This window comes from Lygodium microphyllum, chromosome 13 (genome assembly GCF_053477565.2).
Source record: "Lygodium microphyllum isolate KBCC chromosome 13, Lygodium_microphyllum_v1.1.10, whole genome shotgun sequence".
In the NCBI taxonomy this organism is placed as follows: Eukaryota; Viridiplantae; Streptophyta; class Polypodiopsida; order Schizaeales; family Lygodiaceae; genus Lygodium; species Lygodium microphyllum.
The window spans coordinates 318,912-338,365 of NC_141147.1; the positions used below are offsets into that span (position 1 = coordinate 318,912).

The 19,454-nt window shown below is 38.3% G+C and overlaps 1 long non-coding RNA gene across 1 annotated transcript; it reads left to right on the forward strand.

The window, feature by feature from the left end:
• Positions 1–5,119: 5,119 nt before the first annotated feature.
• On the forward strand, positions 5,120–14,271 carry LOC148026267 (uncharacterized). The gene is made up of 3 exons (XR_015692819.1): positions 5,120–5,455; positions 12,549–13,280; positions 13,389–14,271. It is a non-coding gene; the product is annotated as an uncharacterized LOC148026267 (long non-coding RNA).
• Positions 14,272–19,454: the final 5,183 nt, after the last annotated feature.

A 19,454-nucleotide genomic window follows, 5' to 3' on the forward strand; every position in this document is an offset into this window, starting at 1 on the left:
ACCCATTTTCGTGAGGCATGGGACCATCTTCCATTCTTATTCCACTAAATTGGCATTCTACACATAATTATGGTAGTCTTGGGTTGCTTAGATTCCATCTTGGGTTGCCATTGATACTTTCCATTTTCTTTAGCTTGTGAAGTGGGATTTTTCTAACTAATGGTTTGAAAGTTTTTAAGCTTATGGATCTAACAACTTTCATGGCAAGGTATTGCTCTCCTAGTTAGTCATAGGTAGTGGAATAGGCTTCATAGTTTTTGAGTGTCCCTCAACAAAATTGCATGACCTAAAAGTGGCCCTAAACTTGATACTTAAATGGCCTAGAAGAATCTCTCTCAACGCCTCTTCACAATATAAAAGATATAGAAGAGCAAAGAGTTGCTTTGATCATGAGCATGAGCTGTATTTTCCTAGGAAAATGTAGGCTTTTCTACCCTAGCGGTGGATTTTTGTGTGTGTTTACTTATTGTGGTTGATCCACTTGACTCTAGAAGTGATATGGCAAGGTGTTGAGTAGTTTGGAGCATTTGTTTACCGGAACATTGGCCTTAACTTCCTTTGATGCAGTTAACCCGACCCAAAGGAAGGCTAGAGGGATGATAAGATCCTCGTCAATGTCTAGATTATTGCTCATTATGACCCTAACAAGGAAGTTTACAAAGCTAGGTTGGGGTGCATGGCTTGAGTGAGTTGGATGAGCTTGCCACATGAGTTCGACTTATTGCTCATTAAGTTTGCTCTAGTATGATGATGGAGCTAATGAGGATAATCTCATTCATAAGCATTTGTGCATACAAAGGAGGATAATAAATTTCTAAAAATAATGCTACCATTGAAGCATTTGATTCCTTTTCTCTCTAGGGTCCCAAGTGTTTGATTCCTTCTCTCTTTAGTACTTTTTTTATTATGTTGCCATTGTAGTGTTTGATTCCTTCTCTCTCTAGGGTCCCAAGTTCTACATTTCTCATTTTCTTAATTGTAATAAAATAGTAGGATCCTAGGCCTCTAAACTTCATCTTTTGCTTATGGCCCTTAAGCAAACATAGGAGAACTAAATCTTGTGTCTTGAATGTCCTATGTCACACATGTTTCTCTAAACAAGCCTTTTGTTGGGCCTTTTCAACAACGATGATGAGCACATTGGTGGCTTAGAGGTCAATTAGAGTTGCTCTAGATTTGTCTAATGATTAGTCCAAGCTTTGTTTCCTTCCCATCATTCTTGCATTACTATGTGTAGGCTAGGGATTAGAAACTCCATCTACATGATAGCATCAATTTAATAGGTTAGTTTGAATGGAATTGGGCCCATAAATAAAGACTTTATCTTTTGGATCATAGAAGTGATAGACCTTGTGAACATGTGGCTCTCCATATCCTCTAAAGATTAGTTGTGTGGCTTTAGGAGAAAACTTGGATTTATAATCTTGATTGACTAGAAATGCAATGCATCCAAAGACTTTAAGATGTGATAAGTCAGGAGAGTGACCAAACCACAACCCGTAAGGAGTGTTATTTTGTAGGGAGTGGGAATACAACCTGTTTTGGAGATATGTTGTAGTAGCAATTGCTTCCTCCCAGCAGTCTTTTCCCAGACAAGCTAGTGATAGCAATGCTCTTACATCATTGAGAAGTGTATGATTCTTTCTTTCGGCATAATATATTGAGCCTATGAGCATTGTGTTATAGCGCTAATCGGTTCCATGAAGTCAATGCATCATTTTTTGAAGAGTTGACCATCATGTTAGTTTCATTTTTTCTTTTGATGGCACCTTGGTGCATTGACATTCATCATAATGATTCACAAACCAAGCCATGTCCTTTAACAAGGTAGTCCACAAAATTTGGGATTACAACACTTTTTGAGCTATGGTATTGGCATCAAAACAGCCTCCTACTACCCTTCATCTGATTGTTGCAACACATTCTCCATTTCATGCTTCAAGAATGCCTCTCTTGAGCATAACATCTTGCCCTAAAATGGTAGAGTTCTATTGCTATCATTTAGTAGGGTCTAGTCTTGATGAGGAGATATGTGGGTCTTGCCTTTTCTATTTTCCATTCTAGTAGGGTAAAAACATAGTTAGATGGTACTATTTTTCCATTATTTTAGATGTTTTAATCAAACCACTTTTAGAATATTCTTAGGATAGTGTATGATTTGAAGCACATGCCTACAAATGTTAGAACTGCTTATATTTATTGATATAATTGAAAAGTACTTTACTTTACTTATAGCATTAAGTCATCTCACCTATTTCATGAATAAATTTTCTTAGAGAAGTGCTATCAATGACATTGCTTTTGGTACCATCTAGCCATGCCTTTACCCAATAGCCCTTGCTCAAGAATTTGCATGATGTTATCTGCCTAATAGGATGCTAGGTTAGTAGGGTCTGGTGTCTTGATGAGGAGATGTGTGAGTCTTGCCTTTTCTATTTGGCATTCTACTAGCCCTTGCTCAAGAATTTGCATGACATTGCCTACATATAGGGTGTTAGGTTAGCCTTGAATAAGTGGACCTCCTACTATAATTTTAACAAGTGGGAGTTAAGAAGGTTATCTGTTGCATTCTCGCCACACTCAACACTCAAGACATGTGATTGGCCATATAGTGCCACTTATCTTTTTGCATGATCATTGCAAAATTAAATTTGAGCAATAGGAGAAGCTGTCTAGCTATATGGCAAAGTGGCATGTGGCTTGTTCACAATATATAACAATGCTTGATGGTTCACGAAGAAGGTAAATGGGTAGCAAGCAGATAGTGACAAAACAAATTAACTACATACACCATTCATAACCCTTCTCTTTTGGTAGTTGAATAGTTCATTTATGTATATAAGCTCTCTAGAAAATCCATGCTATTCTTACTAGGTTCATAAAGTGTTGTTTGATAGCAACCTTGTTATACATCAATGTGTACATGGAATGTTACCATCCACTCTAGGGCTCATAAAATAGGTGTGGTTGTTAGATCTTGTTTGAGTGCTTCATATTTATTCTCACAACTGGATGGATGAATTTGGTTAGAATGGATGTAGGAGATAAGCAAAGCCATTGTCCACCTTGCCTCCCAGTGTAGTGTTATGCAGTATGATGGGAAAATGTATTACATGCAAGTGCAACCAAACCATGGTGACTCTATTTATCCTAGTATTTATGTTAAAAACTACGGTGACTCTATCTATCCTAATGTTTATGTCAAGAACAGTGGTGGAAGACCACCCTTATATGGCATTAGCACTTGATGCAATAACTTCACTAGAATGTGAAAAATGATTATGGGTGGTGATGAAAGCATGGTTGGGGCTACTAATGAATCTTGAGGAACATATTGATAGAAGGCCTAAGATCCCTTGGCTAGAATAGGTCGAGTTTTTCATTTTATGGCATATTTACATTAGGGACCCTTGAAATTATATCGACCATGGAGTTAGTTAATGTGTCTCTTAGGGTATAAATAATGTATACATCGGCCCATTTTTGAGGTTATGAATAGCAGAATGTGGAACATGCAAACTCTCTCCCCTTAAGATAGCATATCATAATTTGGGTTGGCACTTCCAAGGGCCTCGGGGTCTCATTGTCATATAGTCACTTTTGGGTTTGTCCTTTTAAAGCGAACAAGCTTCCTATAGTCTATCTTCAATTTTTTGGTCCCTTAGTCTTCTAGCTATGCTCTTGCGTAACTTGATTAGTGTTTGTACTATACTCAAGGATAGATAATTTTGAAATCTATCTTTCTAAGAGATGTTAAAATCAAAGAAAATGGCTAAATTGGCTATTCTCTCTTGGTATTTTTGCACCAGTTCCTTTATGCCTTTCCATTATTCTTCATATCCTTAAAATTCAAGAGGGTGATCAAGTAATTTTTACGTAGGGACCCACATTGCCTAGATCATAGCACTCTTGGATCTTTGATGGCAACTCTACTATCCATTGGGACCTCTAAGGCACCTCTCATGGGCCTTCTCTGGGCTCATCAAATTCTATAGGATTTGCATAGTCTACAATTGTTCCCATGATTTTTGGTGGCTCCGTTGCCATTAATGTAGGCTACACTTACTTAGGAGGCTTTTCTTACCAGAGTCCCATTGCTTCCAACTCATGGTTACCATAGTTAACACCTAGTCACTGGTGTATCAACACTTCTTTTGTTGTCTTGAGGGTCAAGAGATTGAATTCTTTGCCGTGGTCTAGGATTTTTAATGTAGTGGTGATGAAACCTAATTAAGCCTTTAGTTCAGTTGTATCCTTAGTACTAGCTGTGGAGGCTGTTATGATGTCTTGCTGATAGATATCTTATTATATTGAAATGATATATTTACAAATATCTACATGAGCTTCAAGTTGACGCTCTCAATACAATGTTGCTATCAAATCATTGGCTAGTTTCACTAATGTTTCTCCATAAGCTCTCTTAGCTTCAATAGCTGGTAGCTCTTGTTAGGCTTGTTTCAATGGTCCGCTGTAAACCAATGCATGTTGCTTTCAATTGTCCTCGAATTGATTAATTTTTTGGAGCTAGTTAGAATTTAGTTTCCTCATGTAGTTTTTGGAGCTTCCCGTTCCTTAGATTTCATTGGCTAGTATAATAGGTGTAAGGGACTTGATTTTTGGATCATCACTATTATAATACAAGTCTCCTTCATCTTCTCTCTTTCTGAGCTTTCATGGCTGCCTTCTCTCTCTTTCTGTCTCTCTCCTCGTCACTCTCTTTCTCTCTCTTATGCACCTCATCTTCTCTCTCTTCTATAGTCTCTCTCTTCTCTTTCTTCCTCTCTAGTCCACTCCCTGACAAGTGGTATCAGAGCTTCTTAGGTTCTTGATTTAGTTAGTCATATTTTGTTTAGTTTTTCCTTTTCAACCACACAAATCCAAGAACTTCAGGTACACATGTACAGACATGGTAGGCATCATTGAAGACATGTATCACTAAAGATCGGATAGCAGGCTTGGAGCAAGCAGAAGACCTTGCCATTTTGTGTGTCTTTAACTTTCTCAAACTTCACTCCAATTGAGTCACTTGTGATGATCAAGTAAATTTGATCAAGTAAAGTTTGCTAGAATGAGCAATCCACTAAAGAAAGGGTTTTTCCCTTATAGCTTTCCATAAGGATCGGGCTTGAGAACCTAGAAGGGTAGATGCCTTGCTGCCAGTATCTGTCGTCGAAATTCATGGCATAGCTAAGGGCGTCATAGTGAAAACCCAAACGCGCAGGCTTGGAGCAGTTCATCTTCCACGTCTCAGCCCTGAGCTTTCTGAAGAAGAGCCTCCATCGCGGGGGCTTGCTGTAGAATTGATTGTCCGCTTCGTCGGGCCAGCTAGCCGGGGAGTTGGACACGACGGCCACGTTACAGCAGGGAAGGTGGATCGTCCTTGGGAGTGGAGGCGTTTCACTAACGTAGATACAGAATTGTTAATTGAGGTTTTCGTGCTTCTACTGCAGTCAAGGTAAGTCTCCATCGAAACATAATCTTTTATTAAATACCTTCATCGGCCGGTCAACTCTCGACGTTTCACTAGGCAGCGTATTGGTTCGGATTGCGTGATTAGAAAGAAAAGTCTAGCATATATCCCTCCCTTTAATGATCCGGCTGCTTGCAGTGGCCCTTAGTCGCAGCCTCTGTCCCTCTGTTTAATGAAATGAACAACAAGAAAGGGAATTTCCCAGAGCATGAAGTGCTGCTCATTTGACATTCATGTACAACTCAGGACAAATGGTGTCTATGCCCATGGCCACACCACACAGATGATGTGCTAGCACAAACGTGCTTTTGCAAATGTTGCACTGGCAGTTGTTTTTCTGATCCTATTACATTAACACTCATGCTGTGTAAAGAAGATTGTCACAAACATCATGCAACTACGAAGGGGAGAACCATAAGCATGAAGGTTTGATAGTCCATAGTTGCAGATCCTTTCAGCTGTGTATCTTGTTCCTTGAACTTTTCAGTTAATCCCTTGACAATAAGGCCACATTCTACAAAGCTATCGTAATCCATTGCCTTGGCTTGGCCAGTCCGATCATAATTTCAAAGAAGGAAATCGAGCATGGGGTTGTGATTGCATAACCAAGAACAGACAAAGGAATTGGAGCAAGAATACATGATTCAGGGTCTTTAGATGTGCATTCAATCTGTCTTCTAGTAGAAGATGGAGGACAGCCCGTGGCAATTATTCATTCTGGAGCATGCAACAGCATTGGAAAGAGCTTTAACTTCATAGAAGCAATACAAAGACATTATCCCACAACTTTTTCTGGAAATGCTACTTTTGCCTTGTCTACGCCAGTGCTTGCGCTTCCCCTAATCTTGGAGGCTTTGGCTCTTGATTGAACTATATATCTTCATCGAGCACGAAGAGGTAGTTCTTTATCTCTCTCTCATTTCATCCTCTTGTTGAGCCTATGCCACTTGTCGGAGAGATTCAGGAGCTAATTGATGCATTAGGTGAAGGCTTGATTGCTTAAATGTTGCCCATTTTATCTCAGTCATGTTGTTATGCTTCCCTTGCATTGGAATGAGTTGTTTAATGCTGAATTTTTTTTGGTGTTGATACTCTTTCCTGACCTTAACCATTGGACTGTTGTTGATTGACTAAGCATAATACATTATTGAGAAATCCATTATAATAAAGGTAAGCAAGCAGTGAGTCACTACATGGTAAGCCTTCACCAGTCCCATTTCATTCCATTCTCAATTTTCTTGCATTGCACTTCATGTTGATTTTTAAACTTGGCATGCCATTGCATGTATATATTCCCGCGAGGAAAAGCAGATGCCCGGTGAAATGTGGGACAAAAGAGAGGTGACTCTCCCTCACATCAAAGATCCTGAAGGGGTGCACAACCTGGTTGGGGAGGAACTCTGCACACCTCCTTGCGTCTTGGAGTCCATGTATATTCAAGTTTAGGTGCAGGTGTAGGTACCCCCTTTGGATAGCAAGAAAGTAGTATGCCATTGATGTATTTATGTATGGGATACATTGGGATGTTGTTGCAGATAGGAGCTTCAACCAGTTAAAGGACTTACTCACTTCGGTCCCAATTCTAGTCTGCCCTGACTTTTCCAAGGAGTTCACCATACAGTGTAATGCTAGTGGGAGGGGTATAGGTGCAGTAATTTTACATGAACATGGGATAATCACATTTGAAAGCCGTAAACTTGCTGAAGATGAGAGGGTGATGAATGTTTATGACTAGGAAATACTGGCAATCCTCCATGCTATTAAAAAGTGGCACCATTATTTATATGGTAGTCGATTTAGAGTCAAAAGTGACCACAAGGTACTCAAGTATTTCTTATCCCAGTCTAATCTCACTCCCAAGCAACGTAGGTGGGTAGCCACTTTGCAGAACTATGATTTTGGTATTACACATACGCGTGGGAAGGACAATGTAGTGGTTGATTCCCTATTAAGAATGTCAGCAAAACAAGGAAAACACATTAAAGCCAAGTGGGTTGCTACAACCACTACCCATTCTTGAAGGCAAATTGACACACATCACAATGGACATTATCACGGGCTTGCCTCTCACCAAGAAAGGGTGGAATAACATTTATGTAGTAGTGGAGAGACTTACTAAGGCAGCTCATTTTATTCCTACAAAAGTCCAATATACTATATCACAAGTAGCCAGCCAGTTCATGGAATCTGTGTTTAAATTACATGGATTATTGCAAGTTATTATACATGATAGGGATGCCAAATTCATGAGCAACTTTTGTTAGACGGTATTCAGCTCAATGGGCACTCAATTGGCTCCCTCTCTAGCCTATCACCCACATATGGATGGCCAAACAAAGAGGGTTGATAAGTGACTGGAAACTTACTTGAGGCATTTTTGCGATGATGTTTAGTATGTATGGGACTCATGGCTACACTTGGTTGAGTTTGCCTATAATAACTCCACTCATTCCAGCATTGGAGTTTTTCCTTTTGAGGCTTTATATGGATACAAGATCCTTATTCCGACGGTCATTTTCAATGACAAGATCAATCCTCAAAGTAAAGAAGAATTGGATCGAATGCAGGCCTTACTTTAGCAATGCAAACTAAATTTGAAGAAAACTCAAGAAGGTGGGCATGTGGTAACTCAATCGGATATTTTTTGTCTCCGTATGAAGTGATGGTGACCACCTTTGTGGCTTTCACTTTTTCTAGCTTAGTGACCTTTACCTACATGATTTGGATGGTTGCAACCAGATGTTAATATATCTGTTGATTAACAAGTGGTAGGTTTTTAGCCATCTTCTCATTACTCTTATTGGCGATACTCTCCCTCTCTTAGCTAATTCTTCTACTTATTGTGAAAGAGTTGCCTCTTTATAGGTAAAAATGTAGGATGATAAACCCTAATAGAACTATAAGACCCACTTAAGAAGGGTCACTTCACAACCAAGTAAAGGTGAGATTGGGCTAACACTATACTTGGTTTAAAGATAACACTATACTTAATTCAAAGAGAGTAGAATTGTCTTTTAAAGTTCCATAGCCCTTAGGACCAATACTCAAACCACACTCTGGTCCCCTAGAGCAATGTTAAGCCGATTTTACCCTACCAAAAATTATGGCAGTCACTTTCTAACAGCTTTATCTAGTGTTTAGAAAAGTTACTTGACTTATCAAGTTCACTTAGCCATAGGCGATTGATCATTGGGATTAAAGACCACTTTTCTTGGTAGGTATGTTTTAACCAAGATATGCCACCATGATATTTGGACATATAAAAATAGCTTTCATTTATTCTTCTTTTATATATTTTCTAATCACATCCTTTAAGTAGATAACAAACACTTCAGAAGATATTTATATTACTTTGAAAACTTTATACAAAACTATCACTCCCACAAGAGTAGTGAAAATTGTCCCACCTAGGATAGGACCTTCCAACCCCTCAAAGTTGGGTTGTATGTGATCACACTCCTATGATCATAGGAATTTATAAGCTTAGAGTCCCATTAATCTTCCTTGAGCCTCCATATCTATACTACACATGTGGGCAATTGTAGAAAATTGGATTATAATTAAACTCATCGGCGAGGGTGTCCAAGTCTCCATGAGGATAGAGAAATAGGATGTAAAGTTGCTAAACAATGAGGAGAATTAAAGCAACTTGTGATGCAAAGTTTCTCTTTGGTCATGTGGTTATCTAACATTGTGTGATGTAGCAACTCTTTTATGCACCTAGTTTGCGGCGAGGGTGTCCAAGTCTCCATGAGGATAGAGAAGTAGGATGTAATGTTATTAAACAATGAGGAGAATTAAAGCAACTTGTGATGCAAAGTTTCTCTTTGGTCATGTGCTTGTCTAACATTGCGTGATGTAGCAACTCTTTTATGCACCTAGTTTGCGGGATCCAAGGATGGACTTAATGATATAGGGTCACAATATGTGGAGTCGTTACATACCAAACTCATTGCATGTCACTATTTAGCCAAGGTGAAAAGGGGGCTATCTTTAGTTGCCACATCATGGTGCAATTGGTATCAACTCCATGCAAAATGATTAGAGGAGGTACATTTCCATTTGAGTGCTTTAACCTTGGATGGCTCTGTAAGCTTTATAACAATTGCGTGGATAGGAAGAATATGGCAATTTTTGCAATTGATGTTTGGGAAGTTCACATGAGAGTCTATTGAACATGAATTCTTCTATGGTATAGGTGCTTGTACTCTTCCCATGTGGGATGCCACTTGGATGCAAGCATAATCATATTGTCATAGGCTAGACTAAATCTATCATGGAGAGAGCTTTTGCAAAGGTGCCAAAAGTGGATTCTAGATATAAGAAGATTTATATGGGAGTTCACTTGGTTTATTGGGCTAATCCTTTTGCCATTTCATAGAAGCATTATATGGGAGTTCACTTGTTTTATTGGGCTACTCCTTCTACCGTTTCATAGATTTGAGTGGTCGTTTTTTAGGTATCTTCTTTAAATGGATATGGGGAAGTGGTCTATGGTCTCATTGATCCTAAAGGGAGATGCAATAAGTTCTTGCTTGGTAGAGAGAATAATGGAGGTCAATAATGTAGCAGTAAGGTATTCATGAAGTGTTGAGTGGTCATATAGGCTGATAGGTTCAAGTGATATAGTTGCCTTTGAAAGAATGAAGGGATTAATGGTGGTGTGCTTAGGTTGATAAACCATAATGCACCTAAAGTCCTTGTGGGGATTAACAATTATGATGAGTTCTATGTTGTAGAAGGCAAGATTGGCATGACTTGATCTTCTTGTGATGGGCCTTTAGATGAAGCAACAACATGGGACTGTTACTACTATGGTTCTTAGCTTTGAGCATTTGTGGGAGCCATCATAGGACAAAGCAATGGCTCCTAAGGATACGAGTATTCGTGTGTGGTTTGCTTAGGTAATCAGAGGTATTTGTAGCCTTGCTAGTACCCTTTGGCACATAGGGTAGCTTTGGGCACCCATCAAGATGTCCTATGTGGCATGTGTTGGTTAAGGAGGCATTTATGGCATGTCCATTGAGAAATGGAAGTGATAGAAGATTTGGATCCTGCATGAGAGTGGAATAAGGGCTTCCGGTGCATGTGAGGTAGAGAGGCATTGGTGCTCAAAGGTCGTTGATTTTGAGTTTGTGTGGTTAGAAGTTGCGAGAGGAGAGTTGTATTGATTGAAGGAGTAGTTTGTTTTGGGGTGAGGGGGTGGAAATACTAATTAAACTGGGTTCTAGAGTTAGGTCCCTAGCATTGAAGGCTGAGATAATCCTTGCACCAATGAACTTTAAGTGAATGCAATTGTCAATGTTGTTGATGTGGCAATCTGTGAGAAATTTGAATGAATGGCCAAGTAAGATTTGGCTGTTCCATTGAGATTATTGAGATTATGTGTGATTTGGCTGTTCCATTGAGATTCATGGTGTAAGATAAATTTGAATGAATGGCCAAGTAAGATCTGTGGTGGGAAACATACATAGAGCTTCATGGTGTATGTGTGATTGCTTTTATGCTTGGCCTTGATGCCCTTGATGATTGTTTAATGCTTGGAAATGGTATTGAATTGGTTTGAGCTTACATAGCTCAGCTCATGCAATATTTTTTACTAATGTAATACACAAGGCAACAAGCACTTTTCTAGGATAGTTTATGCCTATTGCTATTTGATGCTATCTAGGTATACTATTTGGGTGCATTGATGCTTAATCTTCATATATGCACTTGGATATGCTTATCGAATGCTTTGAGCTTTACATTTGAGCTTGGTTACATGTATTGGAGCTTTGGCCAGTTTTGCTATAGTATCATTCACTTACATTCTTGAAGATTTATTGAGTGGGAGCTATATGTTACTTAGATATTTGCAAAGAGATTTTGATTTACATAGTTGAGATTGAGATTGTCTTTATTGAGAAAGTGGGACTCATTGAGTTCTATACATGCTCTCTTGATACTTATTGGATGTAGTTAATCTTTATGGGCTGACTTGATTCATGCTTTGGATCATGCACCTATTTCTGTCAGAGTGATGTATACACATTTCTTGGCTATGTATTGAGCTTTGTTACCCTTGCTAAGTCAATTATGCATTTGATAGTTATCTTTTATTACTCTTGAGACCTATATGCATGATGTCTATGCCTACTAGATATATGGTTTAGTGTCACATTGAGGTCGTGATAGATTTATTAGCTTGCATATGTTAGTTTGTCATCTCTTGGTTGTGAGGAGCTCCGGTTAGAGTTTGATGGAGACATAGGAGCTCTAGTAATTTAGGTGCATTTTCTTTATTTGTCCACTTGTGTGCATTCTTAGACTAGTTACTCCTTTCCATAGTCAGCCTATACTTGCCAAACATTGTCATTGCCATCTAGGATTTTTTCGAGGTAACTCTTATTTTTTATGGAAACATTTATGCTAGTCAGACAACATTTATGCTCCTCCCCCCCCCCCCCCCTCCCAAACTTGGCATAGACATAGACATTTCAATCTTTAGTCTTCCCTTTACACATGCACACTTCGATACTCCGACTCTCCATGCTTTTGGTATTGCCATCATCATCAGTCTTGATTTGGTGCCCACATTGATGCTTTGGGCTGTGTCTAGGGACTGAACAATCCATCACCATTGTATCAGCATTCTTCTATTCTTCATCCTCTACTTTCTCTCCTTCTCTCTCTGGGCTTCTCTTCGTATTTGTATTTCTCTTTTGTTGTGCATTCTCATATGGTATCATCGCTTAAGTGAGGACACAGTCTGCAAATTTCATGCAAAAGAAAAGGTTTTCATTGCAAAGGAGCAGTCATGATATTCAAAACATAGATTTTTAGCTTGCATTTACTCCCTCTATAGGTGCTCCAAGACTAGGAGACCTTGTCCAGGTGGCCCTATCCTTGGTGACCTTGTAATTTTTGTAGGTGACCTCTCCTTGGTGCAGGTAATAGCGTCTTGCTATGGCGATAGCTTCTTGGGCATATGCAATAGCGTTTTGCTGTAGATGATAGCTTTCTGTGCATGTGATAACTTCATTGTGATAGACGACAACTATTTCTTTGATAAATGTAGATTTCTGGGTGATTGCAGGATCAAAGATATCTTACCAGTTCAGAGTTTTGATGACTCAAAGGAGGAGCTTCTTTCCAAATACTCTTTTGAGTGGAGATGCAATTATTGTGAGTATAGTCGGAGAGAGAAGTCTCCCATTTGCACATGTCTCCATTCTATTCATCTTTTATAGAAGGATTCGTCCTAAGTGAAGATGCCATCCTTGATTCCATTGGTGCAGGTGCCTATCTTACCTTCATTATGCAAAGAAGACAAACTTGATGTTTTGAACTTTTTTTGTGGTCGTGTAAGGTGGAGTGCTTACTTGGCACCTTTGATCTTTGGGCTCTTGTTTCAGATTCCATTTCTCTTTCTAAGAAGGATCCAATAGATGGGACTTTTATGGACCATGTAACCTTGTGAGTTTGGTTTAACTCTTAAGCCTGATCCTTTCTCTTTATGAGTTTGTAGGATTCTATCCTTGTGTATATTTAAATGTTGAAGACCACGACAGAAGTGTGGAAGAAGCTTGCATCTTTGTATTACCACAATACATTTTTTCCACAAGATTTTCATTGAGAAGTTGCAAATGCTCAGTCGATGATTCCTTCTCTATGACGAACCACATCACAAAGATGAAGGACATAAGAGGTGAGCTTGCCTCTCTTGATTGGATGAGATCCTTTGAAGACATGGCTATGATTCTTTTGACTCAACTGCCATCTCCTTGGTTCAATGTCTTCTACACTAGCCTTATCACATTGAGGACATGTGAGTCACTGTTATGGGGAGAGCTTTCATCGCTTGTCTTGGAGTATGATGAGTGACTTAGAGAGGTTGAGGCCAGTGGTTTTGACTCCACCAAGGCATTTACTACAGGTACAGGTGGAGGAAAGAAGGAGGCACAAGCCAAGATAAGAAGTAAGAGGACAAGAACAGTGAGAAGAGGGAGAAGCCGCCCAAGTGCCCACAACGTGGGAAGGGCACTACCTCAAAAAGAAGTGATGGCAAAAGTACCTTCATTTGAAGCCAAAGGAAAAGGATTCGAAGGCTATGTCGGTAACAATAGAGTCTATCTTTACGCATGTATTTTCCAAGGAGGATATAGCTCTTACTTTTTTTGCTTAGGATAAGCTTTGGCTCATTGACAGTGGGGCCTTTTCTCACACGATCTATAGATAGGATTGGCTCCAGGATCTGAGTGCTAGAGGGGGAATAGTCACCATTGGTGACAAATCTAGAGTTCCTGTTTGAGGAGTGGGAACTATTCCTTGGCTTCAGCCTTCGAGGATCCTATTGATGGTTTTATTTCAGGTGAATTTTCATCATCGACTGACTCCCCCCACCTTCAATTCCTCTCCTTCCCTCTACATTGTCTCTACCCTGCCTTATCTTCAACTCCTCCCTCTCCTTCTCCACTCGGTACTTTGGCTTTTCTACCACCTTTGATGGATGCGACTACTACTTCTTTGTTGCATACTTCCACCCCTTCAACCTCCCCTTCAGAGTCTTCTAGGGCTGATTTGCTGTTATGAGTATTGTAGGATGCATTCTCATGATCCTATATCATTATTTTTGGGTTTTCCTATTAGTTACTTGATACTATATGATGTTATTTACTGAACTATCTATAACAATGTGCTATATTCTTGTATGAGGCATTGCAATCCTATTATGCATTTTTCATAGATTAAGGTTTGCAACACTTTGGCAATCTTTCCATTTCTTCCTTATATCTCTAGTTTTAAACACCTGTAAAAATGAGTGTTGAATGGCAGAAATCTGAGTTTCCTGTATAAAGCAGCAATATATTTCCTAAAGCAAGATGATGTAATTCTATCATTGTTACCCTTCTACATCTTCGATTTTATAGCCTAACCAAAAAATACATTTATTTGATGCTACAAATATGCAATTATTTGTCAAAACCTAAAGTAGTGACAATTGCTTTGAAGTAGTGACATATTACTTGAAGCTGGATGATGCAGTTTGTTGGGTTAGCTTCGCCTTTCTACTTGTATGACAGATAATTACTCTGTTATTTTGTCTAGAAGCAAGTCGTAGGAATTGAAGAAACCATTAGCTAAACAACAACAATAGGAGTTTCAGAAGAATGTAGGAGGAGAAGCATGAATATGTTTAATTGTTGATGAAATAGAGATAGATTGTTCACAAAGAACTTTCAAAATGCAAGAATTATTGCAGGAATACCCTTTCTGTAATAAACTTTAGCTAAATCTAGTGAGAATGAGGAAGTAATATCTTTTTCTTGCTAAAGGAAGCCTATGCTAGATTAATGAGAGAGCATTCATGTTTCATTTCTAGTTTTTAAGTTCAAAGTTTCAATTTGATTAATTGCAATGGGTAAATCAAAGAAGAAAAAGAGGTGAAAAGTCTGTTTTGAGTCAGGACATACTTCAAAGAGTTGTTCTTATGTTCATGGGTCCTATGAAGAAGGGAAATCCTACAGATATTTTTGCATGTTTGATTTATGTAATGAGTTTGATGATATTCGCAAGAAGTTTTCATCAGTATAGTAACAAAGAATGGCTTAAGTTCAAAGATGGATAAAGCATGGGAGAAGTTGGATTCTTTTGAAAATACTCTTCATGATGCTTATGGATGGAATGATGACTGTGAAGGCAAGAAACTCAAATCTTGCTCAAATTTGAAGTGCATTGGCAAATTACTTAGTGCAGTTGAAACACTCAAGAAGTATTACGATGTTTTGGATTTAGACTCAGATTTGGAAAGTTTAAATGATGATGAGATGATTGGTGCTCTTTATTCATGGTCTTGCCAAAGGTCGAGGCAAAGGGAGTGAGAGAGGACAAGAGCCAAAGAAGCCAAGAATCCTCAAGTGCCCCAAACCCAATAGAGCATCTTACCAATGGGAGAGTGGATCATCACACACTTTGCATCAATAATCTCAAGGCATTTTTCATATTTTGGTATTTTGCAAGCCACCATAATCAATCTTAAATCAATTCTAATCAAGAAAAAAACAAGCAAGAAGTTATCAAACAATAATGAAGATGATTAAATTGGTGATTAAGAAGATCAATTATGTATTCAAGAAGATGATGTTGTTATGGATGATGAGTTTGAGAATTATGGTTATTGCAATGAGGATATCATTATGGATGATTTTCTTAGTCCTCTTATTGATGTTAAGGATGATAGTGCAGCTACTAAGTTGGATTTCAGTGAAGAAACTTTGCAAAAACTTGAAGTGCAACTAGTTGTAGTGCAAATTGCACCATCTTTGGATACATTTATTTAGGATACCCATGTTTCTAGCACGCAAGAAAATATTTCAGGTCATTGCATTGCTCAATCTAAAGAATGAGTCAATGTTCCACTATAGGAATCGTGGAGTTGGAAGATTAGCACTATAATCATTCCTTTATAGGAAGAGCAAGATTGCAAGATTAACACTATATTTCCTTTGTAGAAGTTTGTTGAATATCAAGAATTGCAGAATGTAGTTAATTTATATGGTTTTTCTAAATTTTCAGATGAGGTACACTCTATGATTCAATCTCCAATTGAGATGATTCATTGGCTTTTTGTTGAGCTTGAAAAGGAGAGAAATGTGGCAAAAATTGCAGCAATTGAAGCTTTGTCCATTTATCAATCGGCTTTAAGAAGAGAGAGCATTACTATAGCATGAGGTTTCTCAAGTGAAGAATGCAATGGATTTCCAAGTTTCTCATTAATTTGAAGTCATTAAAGCTCTTGAGGAAGTTGTTTTATAGAAGATAATGAAATTGTTGATTTGCATGCTCAATTGGCATTTTTTCATGCTGCAAGTCAAGATGTTATTCTTGAGGATCCCTTTGCATTGAATGATTAGGTTGTTGATGTTTCAGTTTAGATTGATATTTCCAAAGTCTTTCATGACTCTAATCGGTTTATCCATGAAGTTGAAGCAAATTGAATCATGCAAGTACCTACATTGGATCTTTATATTGTTCATGTTACAGTAGGAATGGTTGATGTTATTCATGTTGATTGGGTTTTGAGTATGAAAGTGATGATTTTGTATGAAGTAGATGCTTATAGTAAGAATATGTTACAAATTTTTATATTAAGAATTGCTCCATTCTTTTACTTGCAAAGTGATTTTTCAAGTTTTCAAGATATTTTAGCAAATCACAAGTATTTAGGTCTTCTGAAAATGTAATGATGATTACAGAAAGGACTGCTAGAATCTAGATTTTTGCAGGAAGATTTGCAAGAACCTAAATTTTAGCAATTCCTATAGTCGTAGCAAAATTTTTTGCACCACCAGTCTACATCCTTGCGATAACAGCAAATTGAATTTTTGTAGTCCCTATAGCAGTAAGATGAATTCTTGCAGTCCCTCCCTACAGCAACAAAAAGTACTATAGCAAGTTGAAAACTAGCAAGAAGTGCTACAACAACCTCAAAAACAACAAATATGACAACAACATGAAGATAATTGGTTCCAAGGACTTGAAAGTCAATAGATACAAGTTGTTGTGGATTATTTTATATATTTCTTTCAGGATGCAATGTCTTATTCGAGATCTAAATTGTTTGGTACATTGCTATACATTTATTATGCTAAAAATGCTAGAACATCGTTGACATATTTTCAAGTTAATGCAGCTATTCTTTGCAGTTGTGGAGCAATGATTTACTAATTTTTTTATGATTTTATATCTTCATTCTCTATGATATATTATGGATATCATTGTATATGATGATTTCTTAGCCTTGGCATATTGCATTGAAATGGCTGTACTATAAAACTATGGCTCATTACCTATTAGCAATTCAAGGCACTTCATTCTAGCTATAATGTAAGGAGACATTATTAAACTAACAATTAATGAATTTAGGTACTAATTTAACTTGATTAAACAATCCATAGAAGGATTCACATGTTCAACAAGTAATGGCAATTAATTTTACATAAGTCAAAGTTGCAATGCTTGAACTAACAATGCGGAATTCTATGGATGTTATGGTCATTTGCTAGTTTTATGGGATAAATAGCTTTCAAACTTTGATAACATTTCATTGCACTTACGTTGGTAACATTTTAGTACTAGTAATAGCATTTATTTGTGTTGAATCGAAAAAACAGATGCCATTACTGTTCTAGAAAATAAGTTTATAACTGCAGGTAGTAAGTTCATTGATACTTGAGAACAATGATATGTTATAGGAAAGTGGTGAGTTGATACATAAAAGTAGTAATCTGATATAGAAAAGTGGTGAGTTGATGTATGAAAGTAGCAATTTTGAGTAAGTAACCATTAATACCATGCAACGAAGTCAAGTGTAATGAATGAAGCTGAGAGGAGAGAGGAGAAGGAGCTAAAGAGAGAGAAAAGAGCAATAAGAAGAGAAAGGAAGACTAGAAGAGGAGAGAGAAACAGAGAGAGGGGAGAAAGAAGGAGCAAGCCATGGAAGCTAGAGAAGAAGGTGAAAAGTTGGAGAAGAAGGTGAAGAGTATGTTCTTGATAATAACTGGTTGCCCTAATTTGGGACTCTTATACCTTATATACCTCAAACAATGTGGTTGTATGTCTAACCCCTTGTTTCTATGTTTCCTGCTCGTTACAATCCATCCCAACCCAGAAGGTTTTTGTCCTAAAAAATAAAGAGAACTTGAGGGGAGTAATGGATGGGCTTAGGGAGGGATACTACTTTGAGCCACATTACAATGAAAATGGGTGGATAAAGACTAGGGACATCATGTTGTCCATGACATGCCTATTGAGGTAAAAATTGTCATAACTTTTGATAGGTTGCTCCAAATGGGACGTGCCACATGTCAAAACGGAGCTTATGATGAGTACTTTCAGGCATGTATGATGCTCTCTCTTGAGATTTGGCCAAGTATAAAATTGTTCTAAAATAGTGTGCAGTCTGGAGGCAGGATGGGGGCATAATGGCTAGTCTTCAGTCCATTGGGTCTCTTGGAGGTGAGAAAATTCATTGATAATGGTGGTTGGGTGCCCAAGAGGCTTCTTCCATGGGTAGGCCTTGTCATTTGATGATGTACTCCTTGATGCATCGAGATCTTAAGGGCTTATCTTGGTGCCCGATGATTGCCCCTAGGATATACTAAATGATACCTTCTTCATCTATGGAGGGAAGTTATTCCACATAGTCCATTGAGGTGCTTACGAAGGGTATCAGCTGGTTGACATGAAATACATTGTGGATTTTGGTGGTAGGGGGAAGCTCTAATCGGTAGGCCAAGTCCTTTAGGATTTGGTAGGGGTCATAGAAGCGATGGGCCAGCTTGTTACAGCTGCCCTCTTTGAGAGTGGAGTAGCGGGACTTAGGCACTTTCAAGAGGACTACTTCCCCTTCTTGGAATTCTAAATGCCTTCTTTTCTCATTAGCATAGAGTTTCGTGTGAGTTTGTGGCTTTTGAAGATTCACTTTGCATTGCTAAAGTAGGGCATACATGCGATCCAACTTGGCTTGACTCTGAGGGTTGATCTTATCATTGAATAAGACGGTAGGGAAGGGGACCTTATATCCATATAAGGTCTCAAAAGGGGAAACTCCAATGCTAGAGTGGGTGGAGTTATTATAGGCAAACTTAGCCAAGTGGATCCATGTATCCCAACAGCATATGGACTTTTTCTTCTATTCCTTCCATGGGAAAGTGATGTAGTTGACTATTTATTTTCAGCATTCTTACTCTCAGCATTAGATCCAAATGTTGTCCCAAAAGTGTTTGGTTTTCTTTTAGCATGGAAGGTGGGGTAAGTGGGTATTTTGGGGCTGTTATTAGAGATACAAGTGCCTAGAAAAACACCTCCATATGGGGATGATCTTGAAGGAGTACGAGGCTGTCTAGAAGCTTGCTGAAAATGTTTATTCTTACGGTACTTCCTTGCATATCTCTTAGCCAATCCAATTGCTTCAAATAGTGTAGTAGGCTTTTGGGCCATG